Source organism: Crocuta crocuta, unplaced genomic scaffold, assembly GCF_008692635.1.
Source record: "Crocuta crocuta isolate KB4526 unplaced genomic scaffold, BGI_CrCroc_1.0 scaffold178, whole genome shotgun sequence".
In the NCBI taxonomy this organism is placed as follows: Eukaryota; Metazoa; Chordata; class Mammalia; order Carnivora; family Hyaenidae; genus Crocuta; species Crocuta crocuta.
In genome coordinates, this window is record NW_027532855.1 from 1235429 (window position 1) to 1242095 (window position 6667).

Here is a 6667-nt window from a genome sequence, read left to right on the forward strand (position 1 = left end):
ACCTTTGGGGGATACATTTTGTGGATGGATTTTCCCTCAGTATTTGATGGGATGTCATTGGAGAGGTTATATAACCTACCAGCACTATCTTGGCCAAATTGGCCCTCCCCACTCTCCTTTTTTATTTTTATTTATTTATTTATTTATTTATTTATTTAAATGTTTTATTTATTTCTAGGAGAGAGAGAGAGAGAGACAGCGTGAACAGGGGAGGGTCAGAGAGAGAGGGAGTCACAGACTGAAACAGGCTCCAGTCTCTGAGCTGGCAGTCAGCACAGAGCCCGACGCGGGGCTCAAACCCACGAACCACGAGATCATGACCTAAGCGAAAGTCGGACGCTTAACCGACTAAGCCACCCAGGCGCCCCTCTCCTTTTTTATTTTGAACAATGGCTTCATAATTATAAGGGAAATAATAAGATTTGCTGTGGGTGGCAAAGCTACAAAAGCGTGTTTCCTAAGTCAAGTGGAAACCTGCTCTGGTGTCCCTGAGGTATCCTGAAAGCACATCCCAGCCACCCCTTCACTTCTGCCTCTGCCTGCTTTCTCCTGACAGTATTTTTATGTTGAAATAAATATTTGGTAGTGACATATGAGGCCTATGCTCTTGGCATAGTGTCCCCTTATCTCTATTCATTCTTGTCCTATGGTAGCTATGGATAGGCAGAATTTTTCTGGATCAGTGTCTCTCTTAAGTTTACCTGTGGCCTGAGACCCTTGGGAGGGGCATTTCAGGCTTGCGGAAAGGTTTAGTACTGCAAAAATAGTTCGTCCATCATTCTCTTTGACTTACCTCCAGATCAATTATCTGGTATAATCACTGAACTCCCATGGCTTTCAACTGACTATGTAACTCGGCAAAGTCTATGCTTATCTTCATGGCTAGGTGACAAAGGTGGACAGATTTGACTTGTTATTCAATTGCTCATAATCTGTCAAAATTAATTTACCTCTTTAGTCATTATGGATTTAGAAAAGTATGTTGAGGGGGCTCCTGGGTGGCTCAGTTGGTTAAACTGCCGACTTCCACTCAGGTCAAGGTCTCACAGTTTGTGGGTTCAAGCCCTGCATCGAGCTCTGTGCTTACAGCTCAGAGCCTGGATCCTGCTTTGGATCTTGCATCTACCTCTCTCTCTGTCCCTCATCCACTCCGGCTCTGTCTCTCTTCTTTTTAAAAAATTTTTTTAATAGTTTATTGTCAAGTTGGTACTCATCTCCATAAGTACCCTCCTCCATGCCCATCATTCCCCTTCCCCCCCGCCCCCCGCACCCTCATCAGTCCTCAGTTTGTTCTCAGCATTCGAGAGTCTCTCATGGTTTGTCTCCCTCCCTCTCCCCTACTATTTTCCCTCTTCTTCTCCCCCACAGTCCTCCGTTAAGTTCCTCCTAATCCTCTTANTAATGTTTAAAAAGTTTTTAATCTTTAATTTATATCTGAGAGAGAGAGAGAGAGAAAGAGAGAGAGAGAGAGAGAGACAGCATGAGCAGGGGAGGGTCAGAGAGAGAGAGGGAGATACAGAATCTGAAACAGGCTCCAGGCTCTGGGCTAGCTGTCAGCACAGAGCCCAATGCGCGGCTTGAACCCATGAACCGTGAGATCATGACTTGAGCAGAAGTCGGATGTTTAACTGACTGAGCCATCCAGGTGCCCCCTCTCTCTCAAAATTAAATAAACATTAGGAAAATAAAAAAAGAGTGTTGAGGACATTACAGAAACAACTAATGGAATTTGAATATGGACTGTGTGTTAGATAATGTCAGGGTAAAGTGCTGTGATTTTGATAATAACATCATAGGAATAAAGACATTGTCTCTGTTTTTATGAACAACACACTGAACTTAGTGGTAAATCAAAGGACAATTCTTCTCACTTTTTTTCTTACAAAAAGAGAGAGACTGATTAAGTGAATGGGGCAATATATAATTAACTGATAAATTTGGGTAAAAAAAGAAAAGAGGAGTTTCTTGTTCTTGCAACTTTAAATTTGAAAGTATATCAAAGTAAAAAGTTAACAAAAAACGAAAGATGTACAGTGGAGATTCCATACAAATTTTAGGATAGTTTGTTCTAGTTTTGAGAAGAATGCTGGTGCAATTTTGATTGGGATTGCAGTGAATGTGTAGATTGCTTTGGGTAGTAATGACATTTTAACAATATTTTTTCTTCAGACCCATGAGCATGGAATGTTTTTGCATTTCTTTGTGTCTTCTTCAATTTCCTTCATTAGTTATATGTATACCACCTTGACAATAAACTATTTAAAATAAAAAAAGATGTACAGTGGAGGTGAGCACATAACCAGGATGACCTGCACCAACAAGTGGGAGCAAATATGGTCTTGCCATTTATTTTTCAGCCACTACATATTTACCGTCCCTGTTTGCCTTAAAGGCAGGAAGACCACTAAGTCTTCCTTGATTTACCTGGCAGTTTACAGACAAGAGACAGACGCTGCCATACCTCCCTTCGGCCACACAGTGTCGCTGTTGAAGATGGGTTTTAGGTTCTCAGCTGTGAGGTGCCTCAGACCTCTGGCCCTGCTACCTTGGACTTGGAGGGAAAGCTACGAGGGTAAATACAAGGTGTTGTGGGGAGTGGCGAGGTTACTGTACTTGTGGAGGATGTTGATCAATAAACGTGCAGTCCTGGCCTGATGTAGGGTGAGAAGCCATCACAGGAGAGATGAGTTATCCTAGCTCAGGGCCCTGCTAGGCCAGCATCCCCAGATGGCCCAGGAGCTGACTGCAGACATGTGTGGGAGCCCAGCTGGGTCAAAAATATGCTCAGCCGAGCTTGGCTCAGACACTGAGAAGAGTACACAGCTGTTGTTCTAAGCCACCCGGTAGGCTGAATAATGTACTACCTGCTCCCAACACCTTGCAAAAGCTGTTTACATCCTAATCCCAGAACCTGTAAACATGTTACCTTCTATAAAGGGAAAAGGGTCTTTGTAAATGTGATGAAGTTAAAGACCTTGAGATAGGGAGATTATCTGGGATTATCCAGGTGAGCACAATGTAATCACAGGGTCTTTAGAAGAGGAACATAGGAAGTTCAGACTGAAGGGAAGGAGATGTGATAGAAACAGATTAGAGTAATGCAGCTACAAGCCAAGGAATGCCAGAAGCTCCTAGAAGCTGAAAGAGGCAAGGAATAGATTCTCCCCTGGAGCATGCAGAAAGAACCAGACCTGTTGATGCCTGGATTTTGGCCCTATGTGACCCATTTTCCACTTCTAAATTCCAGAACTCTAAGAGAATAAGTCCGTGGTGTTTTATGCTATTTAAGTTTGTGGTAATTTGTTACAGCAGCAAAAAGAAACTTATATAGGCACCAAGCTTGGGATGGTTTGTTATGCAGCAAAAGCTGGCTGATACATATATGTTCCTGTAGCCTTATGGAAGCTTTAGGACAAGAAAGAGAGGAAAGGAATAGTGCTAATATGGATGGGCAGGATGCACATTTATAGGCACCAAGAAGTAATGTTTTAACAGACATTTAAATGAAAATGTTTTACAAAACATGTTTTTTAAATTTTAATTTAAATGACCATTTTGAGGTCATTCATCTTCTTGTGGATTTATTAATTAGTAAGCGTTTATGTATCATGTGCTAGGAATGAAGAAGTCAATTCAAAAATAAATAAAATATTCTCTATACCCTCACAAAAGTCACAATTGTCTTGGCCAGAGTGATTCTTTTTTTTTTTTTTAATAGTTTATTGTCAAATTAGTTTCCACATAACACTCAGTGCTCATCCCCACAAGTGTCCTCCTCCATGCCCATCCCCCCTTCCCCCCACATCCATCAGTCCTCAGTTTTTGTCAGCATTCAAGAGTCTCTCATGGTTTGCCTCTCTCCCTTTCCCCCACCATTTCCGCCCTTCTTCTCCCCCTTGTTCCTCCGTCAAGTTCCTCCTAATCCTCCTATACGTGCAAACATATGATATTTGTCCTTCTCTGCCTGACTTATTTCGCTCAGCATAACACCCTCAAGGTCCATCCATGTTGCTACACATGGCCAGATTTCATTGTTTCTCATTGCCATGTAGTATTCCATGGTATAGATAAACCACATCTTCTTGATCCATTCATCTGTTGATGGACACTTAGGCTCTTTCCATGTTTTAGCTATTGTGGAGAGTGCTGCTATGAACATTGGGGTACATGTGCTCCTATGCATCAGCATTTCTGTATCCCTTGGGTAAATTCCTAGCAGTGCTATTGCTGGGTCATAGGGGAGTTCTATTGTTAGTTTCCTGAGGAACCTCCACACTGTTTTCCAGATGGGCTGTACCAGTTTACATTCCCACCAACAGTGTAGGAGGGTGCCCGTTTCTCCACATCCTCGCCAGCATCTAGAGTTCTCTGATTTGCTCATTTTAGCCACAGAGTGATTCTTTTAAGAAGCAGCCTGGCCTCACCTGGTTGCCCCTCACCTGGTTGTGTATTGCCCATTGCCCTTCATAACAGCCTCTCTGGACCTCTGTAGTTGGTACACTTCACTCCCTACTTGTTGTATGACAAACAATCCAGTCTTAAGTTTTCCAGCACATCTTCCTCTTAGGCTGGGCCTCCATCTTTCCTCTTTGGCACGTCTGTGGACAACTCTTAGAAAAATGACCCATTTTATTTCAAAGACTTCCAGGACTACCCAGCCTCTTCTAAAAAGGTGTCTCCCCCAGCCTGCTCTCACTTTTTCAGTAAAAGCCAGGGAGTCTAAGTTGGGACAGGACTTAGAGACCCTTCATATTTTCTGAGGAATTCTCTGGTAGCATCATGAGAGGAGTTCTATCCAGACATGAGTGTGAAGGTTAATCTTATGTCCGCCTAACTGGGCAATGGGATTCCAGATACCTGATTATGAAGGTGTCTGTGACGGTATTTCCAGGGGAGATTAGAATTTGAATTATTTGGCTGAGAAAGCATGCTATCCTCCCCAGTCTGGATAGGCATCATCCAATGTGTTGAGGGTCAGATACAATCAAAAGTAGAGGCATGTTGTATTTGCCTTCTCTTTGCCTGACTGCTAAGCTGGGATGTCAGTCTTCTGTCTTCATTGCTCCTGGTTCTTGGGCCTGCAGACTTGAACAAGAATCTATATCATGACTTTCTGCCTCTAAGGGCTTTGAACCACACCACTGGCTTTCCTGGATCTCCAGCATGCAAGTGGCTGATGGTGGGACTTTGCACTTCCATAGTCACATAAGCTAATACCTTGTCAGTGTATATATCTTTGTGTATGTATCTCTGTATCTATTATGTATGTATGTATGTATGTATGATCTGCCTGCCTATCTATCTATCCCCTGCCTGTCTAACCATCTATTTATCTATATATCCATTTATCTATCATCTATATGTCTAGCATCTATTTATCATCTGTCTATCATCTATCTAATCTATCATCTATCTATCTATCTATCTATCTATCTATCTATCTATCTATCATCTATTTATATGTCATCTATCATTTGTTCCTATCAGTTTGTCATCTATATGTCTATTTCTCTATCTACTTATCATGTATCTGTCTATCTTTTCTATGGTTCTGTTTCTCTGGAGAACTCTGACTAGGACAATGGAGAAAGGAGAGAGGCTTCCTCTTGGGAGGTCAGGGAAGGCTTCCACAGAGAAGAAACACAGTGTGTCTTCCAACAACATTTGAATAGGGAAGGGTGTCCTGGTATGCAGGTATAGCATGAACAAAAGTGCAAGGCACAGAAGTACATGATGTCGAAACATAACCCTAAAAATGTTAAAACACAATTTTCTCACCAATAGTTTGGTTCAAATATTTACTTAGTTCATTTATAAGGGAACCAACAAGCTGATGAAGCCAAGTAAAAAGATCCTTTATCCACTCGGATAAAGGAATGATGGAATAAAATGCAAAACTGGTTGAAGTTCTATAGAGAAACAAAACCATTATCTTTGAGGTTATTTATGCTTCCAGAAAAAAATCATTTTTCATTTGTCAATATTCAGAAACTTAACATCTGGCTTTTTACTCTGGTCCTTAATCAACAGTAAATGTAAGTCAACAAGTGAGTCACCTAGTGCTGTGTAAAAATCACCCCCAAACTTAGCAGCCTAAAAGAGCATACATGTCTTATCTGTTTCTGAGTACCAGAAACTTGTAAATCTCTTGGTTGGGTGGTCCTGGCTCAGGGTCTCTGAGAGGTTGCCATCAGGTTGTGAGCCAGAGCTGCAGTTTTTGGAAGGTACTAAAGGACCCTTTGCCAAGCTTAGCACTTAGTCAGGTGGCTGTTGCCAGAATGCTCCAGGTCCTTGCCATGGGGCCTCTCTTGCTCACAAGACAGGGCAGCTGGCTTTCCAGAGTAGAGCAGGGAGAGAGAGAGAGAGAGAGAGAGAGAGAGAGAGAGAGAGAAGGGGAAGGGGGGAGGAGGAAGAGAGAGGACAGGGAGAGGGAGGGGCAGAGGGGGAGGAGGAGGAAGAGGGTGAGTGGGAGGAAGGGGGAGACAGGGAAGGGGAGAAAGGATGGGGAGGGAAAGAGGGGGAGGGAGATAAGGAAGGGGAAAGGAAGGAAAGTGAGAAAGAGAGGGACAAAGAGGGGGAGAAGGAGGAGGGACGGGGAGAAATGGGGGAAGAGGAGAGAGAAGGCAGGAAGGTCCCCATGGAAACCACACTCAGAACTTAGTCTCAC